The 12,643-nt window shown below is 42.3% G+C and overlaps 1 protein-coding gene across 3 annotated transcripts in view; it reads left to right on the top strand.

Annotated features, from left to right (window-relative positions):
• The first annotated feature begins 1,235 nt into the window (after window positions 1-1,235).
• The window catches only part of LDLRAD4 (low density lipoprotein receptor class A domain containing 4), a 452,021-nt gene continuing 440,613 nt past the window's right edge, over window positions 1,236-12,643 (top strand). The window contains exon 1 of one of the 3 annotated variants that reach the window (XM_053243488.1): window positions 1,236-1,398. The gene's annotated coding sequence lies outside the window, so the exon portion shown is untranslated. Of the gene's footprint in view, window positions 1,399-1,819; window positions 1,954-9,165; window positions 9,289-12,643 lie in introns of those variants that run through there. The other 2 variants (XM_053243491.1, XM_053243490.1) reach the window with 2 other exon arrangements.

The raw sequence follows: 12,643 nt of genomic DNA, 5'->3' as shown, positions 1-12,643 counted from the left end.
TCTAATTCATTCGGAGTTGTAGTGTTGGGGTATGTGGGAGATTTAAGTAAATAAACAAAGTGAAGTCAACACCAGTTGATCTGTTTTCAATGACTTTGGCATGTTTGATTGTTATAGGAACATAGGCAGCTGCCATACACTGAGTCAGACCATTGGTCCTCTAGCTCAGTATTGTCCACACAGACTGGCAGCAGCTTCTCCAAGGTTGCAGGCAGGAATCTCTCTCTTCCCTATCTTGGATATTCCAGGGAGGGAGCTAGGAATCTAGATGCTCTTCCCAGAGCGGCTCCATCCCCTAAGGGAAATATCTTACAGTGCTCACACTTCTAGTCTCCCATTCATATGCAACCAGGGCAGACCCTGCTTAGCTAAGGGGTCAAGTCATGCTTGCTACCACAAGACCAGCTTTCCTCCCTATTGTTCTTGTGAATGCTCTGACTGGTCACAGCCCAGAACATCATCTGAAAGTGGACTGAACCAAGATGCATGGAGTTGCCATGTGGTGATGGCAGCGAGCTGAAAAATTCACTTACAATCAACTCAACCAGTGCACAAGTGGGGGGGGGGGGCTGCTGACTCCTTACCTTTTTTGCTGTCCCCCTAGTGTCTGCTTTTAGAAAACTGGGGGAGGGGGTATGATTTGGCTAAAATTGGGGGGACTAAAGGGGTGGGTCTTGTGGATTAAATTGACACCCCCCCCGACTTCCCTCCTATACTTCAAGCAAAATACAAGCCAATGTCACTGCCAACTCGGACAGAAGCTATTCCTGGATTTCCCCGGCTCCCAATATTTGTTCCCATATTTTTCACCTTACTCAACTATTAAAACCTCCAGGATTGCTTTCAATAGACCCCTAGAGATTGAAGCCGATTTCTGGAGAGTCCAGGCCAATTCTGAAGGGTTGGCAAGTGACCCTACCATTAGCCCGCCTCTGGGAAAGATTGCCTCTCATCAGCGCTGCGTTCCGGGACTTTGGGAGTTCTTGGGCAGCCTTCTCTTTACACATCCAGCCCTGCAGGTGTCAGTGTAGCCTGTGAATACCAGCGCAGGGGCTGAGCAGGAAGCTTCCCCTCCCTCTCCAGCAGCTCCCTTCCTTCCCCGTCTCCCGTTCTTTGCCTGTCGCCAAGAGCCAGACTAGCTGCAGACAGGCAGCAGCCAGAGGAGGAGGAGTGGGGAGAGGAAAAAGGAGGAGGAGGACGGGGGGGGGGAGGAGGAGGAGGAGGAGGAGGAGAGATTGGGAATGAGTTGGAGGCAGACACAGCCTCAGCGCGCAGATCTACCCTGCTGGAGACAGACAGAGGGGGGAGGGAGGAGGATAAAAGAGACTTCATCTGCTCTGCATAAGAAAAGCCCACCTCCTGGTGCTTCAGGGGCGAGATGTAGGGCTCGGAGGAAAGGTGAGTGTACAGCCTGCTCCGTTCTGTCTCCTCCTGCCCTTGGCTGGGCTCATGCAGATGCCGCTCTCAGAGAAGTGGGGAGTCCCCGAGAATGCAGGAGTTGCTCCACCACCACCTAGACAGCCAGAAAGTGTCTGGCAAAGTGAGGAGAGGCCCAAGTTGAAGGGCTGCAGCTCTTAAAGAGACAAGGCATTCCTTGGTCAGCAGAAGGTGTTTCGCTCTCCTTTGTGTCTTCGGCTGCCCCGTTTCCTTTGCATACAGGCAAAGTCTGTGCGTGAGGAGAGAATGTGTGCGTGCCACATGCAGGATGTGCAAGATGTGAACATAAGCACATGTTCTGTACAGGGACACACATGTCTAGCTCTTCTAGCATACATGCTTCTCCAGACTGTGTGTTCCCGTGAGGAGGCTGTGCCAGGATTTGCCCAGGCTCAAGAAGGAGGTGGCTCCCTTTGGGGAGACAAAATGAGAAGGAAATTTGGAACTGAATTGGACAAGCGCTTCCCCACCTACTGGTATTCCTGATACCTTGTCAGCCAGGGGTTTAGTTTACAGGTAGCAGCATGCAGTTGACCCCACTATTTATTTATTTTTTAATGAACAATTGTGTGTGTGTGTGTGTGTGTGTGTGTGTGTGTGTGTGTGTGTGGAGGGGGGGTGTCATCCTTTGGATTGCTGTGTCTGTGTGTCTATGCTGCTGCATCTGTTTTGTTGTTGGGGGCTCCTTAGAAGTGAAGACAAAACTATATCATGTGTGATGTATATTTCGGACTTGCATCTGTGGTTTGAAGGGGCTGTTTTGGGCACCTGGATAAAGTCTGAGTTGATGAAGCAAGTGAGTGAGAGCTGCATCCCCTGTCTCTGTAAGCCCATGTCTTTAAACTACAGAGCCATTTCATGTGAATGAAAAATCATAGGGAAAAGGCTGCTTCAGTGAATTATGTTCAAGCTTAATACTCGGAGTATGTAAACATATCTCATTGTTGGGAATGGCTAATTTTGCATCCCAGACACTAAAAATATTGATGCATCAGACATGCGGCGGACTCCAGCGTCGTCTCAAGAGACTGTCACAGAGGCGTCTGCATACTGTAAACTATACAGCAGAATCGTGCATGCAACTTTTATAGGAGTGACAATAAGCATCCAGTGGTGTCTCCGTTTATGGGAAGTCAATACTTGCAGAAATGACTTGTCCTTTCCCACACATTAATAGAACTGTACCTTATCTTTCTTTAGCTTCAGGTTCTGATGTGCTGAGCTGGGGTTATGAACTGGGAAGTGAATTCTATCATTAGGCATATATTTGATATATGCAGATTAATTTCCATTGTTGCTGGGATGACTTTAATGGAAGAAATGTGCTTTTTTTTGAGGTTTATGCTGCAACAGAAACAATCTGATTGATAGCAAAACTGAGCACAAACTTATGTATGCAGTTTACAAGCTTTAGCCTATAAATGCTTAAAAAACCTTTTCAAAGTGTATCTTCTATTGTGTAAATGTTGTTAATTGTGTAGTTATTCAGTTGTATATGGAACCAAAGGTTTTGTATGATACCATTATGTTTTGTAAAATGTTAGTATTTTAGAAAGCTGCTATCACTTTGGCTCTCTGTGTGTGTGTGTGTGTGTGTGTACACACCATGACAAAACTTTTGGAAGAAAAAAGACTCGGGAAATAACTTGAGCAACTTAAGTAATTACAGCAAAGATGTATTTTTGCATGTTCAGGTTTAGAAATATAACTATTTGCAGCTGTAGACCAATGTAGTGGAGGAAGTTGGCATTAGGAAGAAGGGTTCTTAACAGGCACTATTTCAACTTTATCCAATTGTCCTGGGACAATACTTAATGGCTTTGCATTTCAAAGTGTCTCTCAGCCTATTTTACTGAAGCTTTATATTCCGTTTGTTCCATTGCTAATTATATTTGCTTGCTGATGGTAGGATTGTTTTGCAGCAACTAGAAAGCATGTCACTAGTGCAGCTTCCCTATTGCTTGAAATAAAGAGGATAGTTTATTGGGCAAGACATTATAGGAGACGGCATATATTAAACTGGTGAATGTCCCTGCTTAGTTGCCAGCTGAAATAGTGACAAAATGTTCTGCACGTCTATATCTGTGCTGGTGTTTTCAGCACAAGGTATTAAGTTACTGACTGTGAGTGTGACACAAGATTCTGTAGTGGCAGAGGCTTAACTGCAAAATATCCCATATGTAAGTATACATGAAGAGACATCTCTGGATATTCTGTGCTTTGGCGCACATTCAGCTCTGCCTCCTTAGCTGATGAATTCATAGGCATTTCATTATTTTCTCAGTCCAGTCATGCTCAGACAATAAATGCTTTTAAAACTATGGAATTCCATTTCAGCTTAATAGTTGGAGTGGAGGTAGTGGAACCCTAAATCTCCAATCTAATTAATGTTGATTATGTTTCCATTGTGGGGTGTGTGTTTTTTACACATTGTGCACTGTGCATATCTGCTCCTTCCCTGTAGGAGGCAAAATAAGACCTGCACTGGGCATGCTTGATGCACCTGCCCTTCCTCAGCTGCCCTCACCTGCCCTTCCTGCCATTTTTGCTCTCCTGCCTTGCTAAAGGAACATATTCAGAGCCTCAGCCCAGTGTTGTCCTTGCCTTTCTCTGAGGCTGATTGCTGCGCCTCGGAGAAAATTCAAATGATTATGAGAAATTCAGTGTTCTCCCCACTACCTTTTAGAGAAGGGCTGCACAACATCATCACTGATTATTGGCGACTGTGGCTAAAGATTATGGGAGTTGCATTACAACAACAGCTGGAGGGGAAGGTTATGCAGCCCTGCTTAAGGGGTAATGGAGAGTTTGCATGTCACTTTGCAGGTATAATTGGTTTCATCCTTGCGGACTTTAACGCCGGAGTTTTGGCAGTTCTAGGAGACTTGCCTTGGGCACCATCAGATCCTGTTGTGATGGACTAATTTTAGTCCGTGAAGCCTGAAGACGTGGACAAGATCCTGGGCAGCGTGCGGGCAACACCATGTTCTCTACACCAGGGATTCTTAATGTTGGGTCCCCAGATGTTATTGGATTTCAGTTCCATAATCCCCAGCCCCAGTGGCCTTTGGTCAGGGATAATGGGAGTTGAAGCCCAATAATGTCTGGGGATCCAGCGTTGAGAATCCCTGCTCTAGACCCTTGTCCTTTGTGCCTAATAAAATCTGCCAGGGAAAGAATAGGTAGGTGGTTAGAGGTCATTATTAACACCTCATTAAGGGAAGGCAAGACACCATTGAGCCTTAAAGAGGCAGTGGTAAGATCACTATTAAAGTCCTCCCTTGATTACTCCAACCTGGATAATTCTAGACCTGTGTCAAACCTTCCCTCGTTAGGCATGGTGATAAGAGCTCATGGTGAATGTTTGGCTATTTAGCTGCAGGGAGATGATGCAGATGATCTAGATCAGGGATTCTCAACGTTGGGTCCCCAGATGTTATTGGACTTCAGCTCCCATAATCCCCAGCCAAAGGCCACTGGGGCAGGGGATTATGGGAGTTGAAGTACAATAACATCTGGAGAACCAACGTTGAGAACCCCTGATCTAGATCATTTTTAATCTGACTTCTGTCCTGCGTATGAGACTGAAACCACCTTGGTTGTACTGGTGAATTACCTGCTCTAGGAACTAGACAGGGAGTGAAGGTGGTGTATGGGGACTACTGCATGATCCCTTGGCTGCTGGCCTATGAGGTTCCACAGGGTGCAGTTTTGTCCCCCATGTTGTTTAACATATGCATGAAACCGCTGGGAGAGGTAGTCTGGACACTTGGACTGAGGTGTCCTCATATGCAGATGACACTCATCTCTATCTCTTCTTGCCATCTGATCCTAGGGAGGCGTTAGGGTATCCTGAGCCAAACGCTGGAAGCTGTGATGGGCTGGATGTGGGCTAGAAACTGAGACTGAATCCAGACAAGACAGAGGTGCTGCTGGTCAGTAGGAGAGCCAATCGACTGAGGGATTCAACTGGCACTGGATGTGTTTGCACTCCCCTTGAAATAGCAGGTGTGCAGTTGGGGGGTACTGCTGGACCCAGTTGTGCTTTTCGATGCACAGCTGGAGCCAGTGACCAGGGGTGCCTTTGCATAGCTTTGACTAGTGTGCCAGCTGCATCCCTATCTCAAGAAGGCAGATCTGGCCATGGTAAACCATACTTTAGTCACATCACAACTAGATTGCTGCAATGCTTTCTAAGTGCAGTTGCCCTTGAAGAATATTTGGTAAGTGCAGGTAGTGCAAGATGCAACAGGTGGGGTCTTGTCCAGAGCTGTTGGTAGCAGATTACGCCCATTTTGAAAGAGCTGCTCTTGGCTGTTGATTTGTTTCCAGATCCAATTCAAGATGCTCATTATTATTATCACCTTTAAAACCCTTAATGGTTTGGGCCTTGGATACCTGAAGGACCACCTGCTCCCATCTGTTTCTGCCCATTTGACAGGATCATCAGCAGGGCCCCTGTTCCATGTGCTGACATTGAGAGAGGCTCAGTGTTCTTGTGTGTGGGACAGGGCCTTCTTGGTCATTGCCCTCAGGCTTTGGAATGCTTTTACAGTGGATGCCTGCTCCTTAGTTTTCCTCGCTACCTTTAAGAGGTAGGTAAAGAACTGGTTATTTAATCCAGCCTTTGTCCTTTTAGGGGTGCTTTTCTGCTGTTGGTACTGCTTTTTTGAGCTGTATTTTATGGTCTTTTTGGTTGTTGGTGTTTCTAATATTCATACTGTAAACTGCCTTGAGATTTCTTATGAAAGGTGGTATACAAATTTAACAATAAATAAAATAAATCTAGGTAAATGTCAATGGAATACTGCGTGATTTTACAACAATAAATGAGCCCATCTAGACACAGTCTCTTGATTTCTTAACATTATTTTTATCTAGTATAAACTTAAGATGAAGAAAAGCTTTTCAAAAGGAACCTTTATTAACGTGATGTATGATTACTCCTTCAGTACTTGCCACATGGTGAGTGTTTCCTATTCTTGAAGGCCCTAGAGTTGAGAATAATTTTATACCTATGTGCCATTTTCAGCAACAGAAACCATGCATTTCTTTGGTGGGGGGGGAAAGGTTTTTGGGCAATTGATCTGTAAACCTGGTTTGCATAACTGCTGAATTTGTCAGTGGTACCCAGCCAACATCAACTGCTTATTAAAGGACCTGGTGCCGGCCAGTACACTGGTGTAGTTACAGAAGTAGAGTTTTTAAGAATCCGCTTTGTCTTAAGAAACCCACTCTGTAAAAATATATTTTCTTTTTCTTGACAATGACTGTCTGTAAACATAGCCTTGGATGGCATATTAACCAGGTTGCAAATGTCTAAAGTAGATGCAGCTTCTTTTTTAAACATATGTTAGTGTTTTTTCCCCATTTTGAATACACCGAACCACAAAGAACATTGTTGGCAAGCTATAGTCTTCCGAAATCTCGTGCCCCACTCCACTACCAGAAAAAGTATGTAGATTTCACGCTCAGTAACCAGGAAGGAAGAATGTGTGTAGATCATCTTTCCTCTGGCAGCATACTTGTTCCCTAGCTGCTAATTCTGACATGTCTCTTAACCAACATGCATGGAGAGGTGGGACATAATTTTCCAGGTTTTCAACACTAGGCTGTTGTGGCTGCATTGTGAATCTAGCCACAGGCATAGCTTAAGGGTTGTTTAGGATGAATGAGTTAACCATAAGTCAGAGAAAAATTAATAAAATCATTTCCAGTGTAAAAAAATGCTTTCATAAACTGGGGTATAATCACAGCCAGTGACAAAGTACTTGTTCCCTGGTTTATGAGATCTCTGACAACTGGCTTATGTCATTGCTCCACATATGACAAACGTTTTGGGTGTTCAGTATATTCTAAAAATATATATATTTAAATAAATCAGAATCTATGTTTTGTCTCTATTGCTTAATTATCCTTAGTTCAACCTTGAGTAGTAGTTCAGCCGTGAGTCCATATTCACCTCTGTTTTCTAAATTATCCATTGCTGGTTTGCAGTGGTTCAGTAGGGGCTTATAGATGATAGTGTTTTGTTATCCAAGGAACAAGTTGATTTTAGACATGCCAAGTGCTGTAGGATTGCTGTGGCTCCCAGATCATCTCATCCAGATTGTAAAGCATGGTCAAGACTGGAACTGGATTGTCAGTGAACAAGCATCAATATTTCCATTCAAATGCTGTTGCACTTTCAAACCTCACTGGATACAGTTCAACTGCCTGATCCAAGGTTTTGATGAAATGGTTGCTTGCTTCAGCATAAGATTATTTTGCTAATACATGAGAGTATTTTAGCCACAATCACCATCAGTCTCTCAGCATCAGATGGAGAAGTGTATGTAGGGTAGGGATTATAGTGAACTGAAGGGGTGTGTGTGTGTGTGTGTGTGTGTAGAAGGAATTTGTGCCAATACTGAAGTTTGCTTTTTTCTCTTTTTGGTGCACCTTGTTGTTAGGCAGCATAAACAGACACCTATATTGTGTATTTCTTAACAGCCACTGAAAACATTTCCTTTTCAGTATAAGCCCATATTCCTATCTTAATCTCTTTCCTTTGAGCACCTATTGAGAGTGGCACTATAGCGCTCATTTTAAAGTGTGACTTGTGTAAATCTTATCTCAGTTGACCCTGTAGTTCAGATAGGCTTGGAAATTATGGAGAATTGAAGTGTAATTTCTTTGTTGATTCGCAACAGAGAGAACTTTCATAGATGAAATATGTTTGCATTGTGCCAAATGGTTGACTTTTCTAGAAGGAAAAAAACTTAAAGGTTTATGTGAAAAGTACTCTGGTTAATATATTGGCATTCCCAGAACCCGCTAACACTTGGGCAGGTTGCCAGCCACCACTTAATGAGGATGCAGAATGTCTGGCACAATCTGCATAAACACAAAATTTCAGAAAAGGGAGTTTGCAAGTTGTATATCTATATCCATAATTAATTTTTAATTACTTTGCACTTAAGATGGATAGAAATATTTCCAATTAGATGATTGAGTTTTGCATGCACAATGTTTTGTATCTTTCGGTTTCTCTGGCTTGATGTCTGTATATACATCTATGTTTGAGGTGTTGCAGAGTTAAGACTGTGTGTATTGGGTGAGCTCACAATTGTACTGTACAAACACAAAACTTGGCATCCTAAGTGCCTGGACTTTCATTTATTAAACAGCAAGTTTCTAGCCCTTAATGTTACAAAGAGAGGGTTAAAAGTGTGGGTAGTGCCAAGTAAAATCTTGGATGCTGGGTGGGGTAAATGCTGGGTGTGAATCACCAATTGTGGTCCACTTTTTAGAAAAGGGACATACGTGTGAGGAATTTCATTTCTTCGTTCTATACAAATATACACCACATAAATTTTATAATGAAGATATAAATATATTGTTATTGAGGAAAGAGGCTTTTTTCATACATCTTTTTAAGACCCACATTACGGGTTTAAATACAAATCAGGGGGGGAGATAAAAGAGAGTAAACAGAGCATGCTTTAAACAGCAGAGTTGGCAGTAAGATAATATCATTACTCACTATGGCTAGTCCAACAGCACAGGGCTGGCATAATGTTATTTTTCTATGAACAGAGGGAAGTGGCAATGCATATTAGAGATCAGGACAGCTGTTGTAGTTAAAGGTTTAGAAGAAATTCCACAATATAGGGGAGGAGGAAAGTACAGTAATTAATTACATAGGATACACCTGCTGGGTATCAGAGTTCCGCGTGTATGTTTATTGGGGAGATATTTAAAAGGCAGGGAGTGCAAAGAGAGAGCAAGCATGTCTCCACACGCGTTATACAATAAAAACCGTGGGATGATAAGGCATTGAGATAAGAAATCTATGTTGCGTCTAAATTGGTAAGGGATTCCAGTGGGATCTTTAGTGGGAGGAATTGTGTTTGGAAAACAAGTGAATGTTGATGTATAATGTGACATGAATTGTTATTCCTGCATTTAGGTTGAAATCTGTTGAAATAATGCTAGTTGTTATGAAACAGAATCCTTTTTGTGAGTAAAAGAAATTATCCGGAAAATCTGTTATTTTTTAATATATGGTTAGATGCAAATCCTTAAATACATGGTTGGATGTTAAAGATCCTGGACGACACTGAATGTTAAATTGCCATTAAGTTTGGAAGGTGGAGAAGCTACACATATTAACCCACAAGTATTGGTAACTCTCGATATACATTTGGATGTAAGAGGTCCGGCATTATAGAATGCAAAACCGCCATAGAATCTGGAAGATTGAGAAGTTATCAGCATTAACCCACAAATAATTAGAAGGCTGGAAAAGTCGGATCATATTCATCTCCATTTCAATGGTACTGTGAGTGGGAATGCTCTGTTGCCAAGCAAGGAGAAGAGTTGTTTTTTCACCTTACTTTATTTGAGTTGAATTTGTTTTGTCATGTGGATGGATCATAAAGTATAGAGCTGTTTTAACCATAGCAAGTGTAATACAGTACATTATATATGACATGCAACATCTTTAGGGTCATCTAAATGTATTCTGTTGGTGTTAGTCCTGTTTAGATATATTTATTAGCAGGCTTTTGAAGTGTAATTACCTATAACAGGTTGTGTGCTTAGAGTTCAGGATCTGATATTTTTAATTAATTGGATGTATAGACACATGTATAAAATTGAGATTGAGTTTTCAAGCATCCCTTTTCTAGATCATTTAGTCACGTTGTGTTTTTAATTCATTTCACTGGATGGGGTAAGATGGCTGAGCAAGGTTTCTAATAGTCAGGACACAAGACTTTGGAATCCCTTTCCAAAACTAAGAAAAATATTGTAAAATAGGGAAACGTGTGCAAATATACTTAATCAGCATAGTATCTACAGACTGCAAAATCTATCTTTTCTGGGATAAGTTAAAATTTGGATTGAATACTGAGAAATAATATTGACCTGTGTCTCAAGTAGTGCTGAGCTGTTTTTCTGTCCCTCCACCACTGCCGTCATAGTTAAGGGGGATGAGCCCTTGAAATAGTTTCTTCCAAGGTGAAAAACAAACTTGTGTTTTTTTTACCTGTGAAGAGTATTTCCATTTTGCAGACAGGCAAGTGAAACTGATAGATAACAACTTGTCATCTTTTCCTGGTGTCGTATTTGAATTATATATTGATGTATAAATTTGATTCTTTTTTTGCACCCATCCTGAGCATAGTCTTAGAAATATTTTTTCAAACTCATTGCAGCCTATTTGCTAAAACAGAAACACATTTAAGAAATTCTAGGTTTGTCAGACTGTTTATATGACAGAGCAAGTCTGTGCTTGCCAAGATCCAGACAGTCTGTTAACATTACATGTCAGGGATAAATAAATTACTGTGTCTGAGACAGAAATGCACTTGCATTTGGTTCAAACCTGTGGCACATCCCTACTGAGATGCACTGATATCGTGTGATATCGGGGTCAGGTAACTTGTTCTGCACCTGTTTAATTTATTTATGCTTTTATAACCTACCATACTCCCAAATGCTCAGGCTGACTAACCATATAGTTATAAGCAATATTTGTAAAACATAAAGATAGATTTAAATATAGGTATTTTTAATGTAGCTAAAACAATGTTGGCAAGTGTAAAGTGATGCACATTGGGGTGAAACCCTAACTTCACGTATATGCTGATGGGATCTGAGCTGTCAGTGACTGACTAGGAGAGGGATCTTGGGGTTGTGTTGGACAGCTCGTTGAAAGTGTCGACTCAATGTGCGGCAGCTGTGAAAAATGCCAATTCCATGCTAGGGATCATTAGGAAGGGGATTGAAAATAAAACTGCTAATATTATAATGCCCACACCTGGAGTACTGCATACAATTCTGGTCACCACATTTAAAAAAAGACATTGTAGAACTGGAAAAGGTGCAGAAGAGGGCAACCAAGATGATCAGGGGCCTAGAGCACTTTCCTTATGAGGCAAGTCTACAACACCTGAGGCTTTTTAGTTTAGAAAAAAGATGACTGGGGTGAGGAGACATGATAGAGGTCTATAAAATCATGCATGGTGTGGAGAAAGTCGATAGAGAGAAATTTCTCTCTCACACACATAACACTAGAACCAGGGGTCAATCCATGAAATTGATTGCCAGGAAATTTAGGAACAACAAACGGAAGTTCTCTTTCACACAACGCATAATCCACTTGTGGAATTCTCTGCCACAAGATGTGGTGACAGCCAATAACCTGGATGGCTTTAAGAAGGGTTTGGATAATTTCATGGAGGAGAGGTCTATCAACAGCTATGAGTCTGAGGGCTATAGGCCACCTCCAGCCTCAGAGGCAGGATTCTTCTGAGTACCAGTTGCAGGGGAGTAACAGCAGGAGAGAAGGTATACCCTCAACTCCTGCCTGTATGCTTCCAGCGGCATCTGGTGATCCACTGTGTGAAACAAGATGCTGGGCTAGATGAGCCTTGGCCTGATCTGGCAGGGCTGTTCTTATGTTCAATTATGTTATTTACACCTAGCCCGTAAATTGCTGAGCAACTGTAGGACATGTCTTCCATCATAAGAAGATGCTCAAGCTTGGCATTTGGAAAACCTGTGGAGGAGTGCATTTTCAGCACTGGAGTGTGTCTGTGTGATTGTACTTGAGTCCTAGGGGGAATACTATTGCAAGAGACATTGGATTGGCCCCTGGAGTATACACAAGTCTGTGTGGCTGTGATAATTCCTCCAGATACTGATGTCGTGGTAACTTGAGTGCACTCCACTAGTGCACACAGAAGTGACTGGCAAGCACTACAACATCTGAGGCTTTCTCAGTGGAAATCTGAATTGTAAATTATTGCTAAAGTGCTGTTGTGATTTCATGTAAGGGGCAAATGTTGAGTCACTTGTTGTAAAGTGTCTGCCCTCGAGGATAAATTTGGATATTGCACTTGCATAATATTTTGCTGCTGAGATATTATACAATAGCTAGTAGGGCCATTGCAGTCTGAAGGAACTGGATTGAGTGGCATGTGGACCTCTTGGATAGTGCTGCAGACACCACTGCTGAGTGACAAGACTCCCTTTTGTGTTGCTTGAAATATTTTTCTTAATTTCCTCTCGTAATGGTGTGGGAACAGCCCTGTAATCTTCTTAAAAGGGGGGAAAATTGCAATCCCCAGCAAGGTCAACCACTGCTTCTTTAGCAATGTCCCATCATTTTATAAGCCCCATCCCTCAAATAAGGGAGGGGGAGATGGCAAAATCTCAA

Source organism: Hemicordylus capensis, chromosome 4, assembly GCF_027244095.1.
Source record: "Hemicordylus capensis ecotype Gifberg chromosome 4, rHemCap1.1.pri, whole genome shotgun sequence".
Taxonomy (NCBI): domain Eukaryota; kingdom Metazoa; phylum Chordata; class Lepidosauria; order Squamata; family Cordylidae; genus Hemicordylus; species Hemicordylus capensis.
This window is presented reverse-complemented; position numbering and strand designations above follow the sequence as displayed.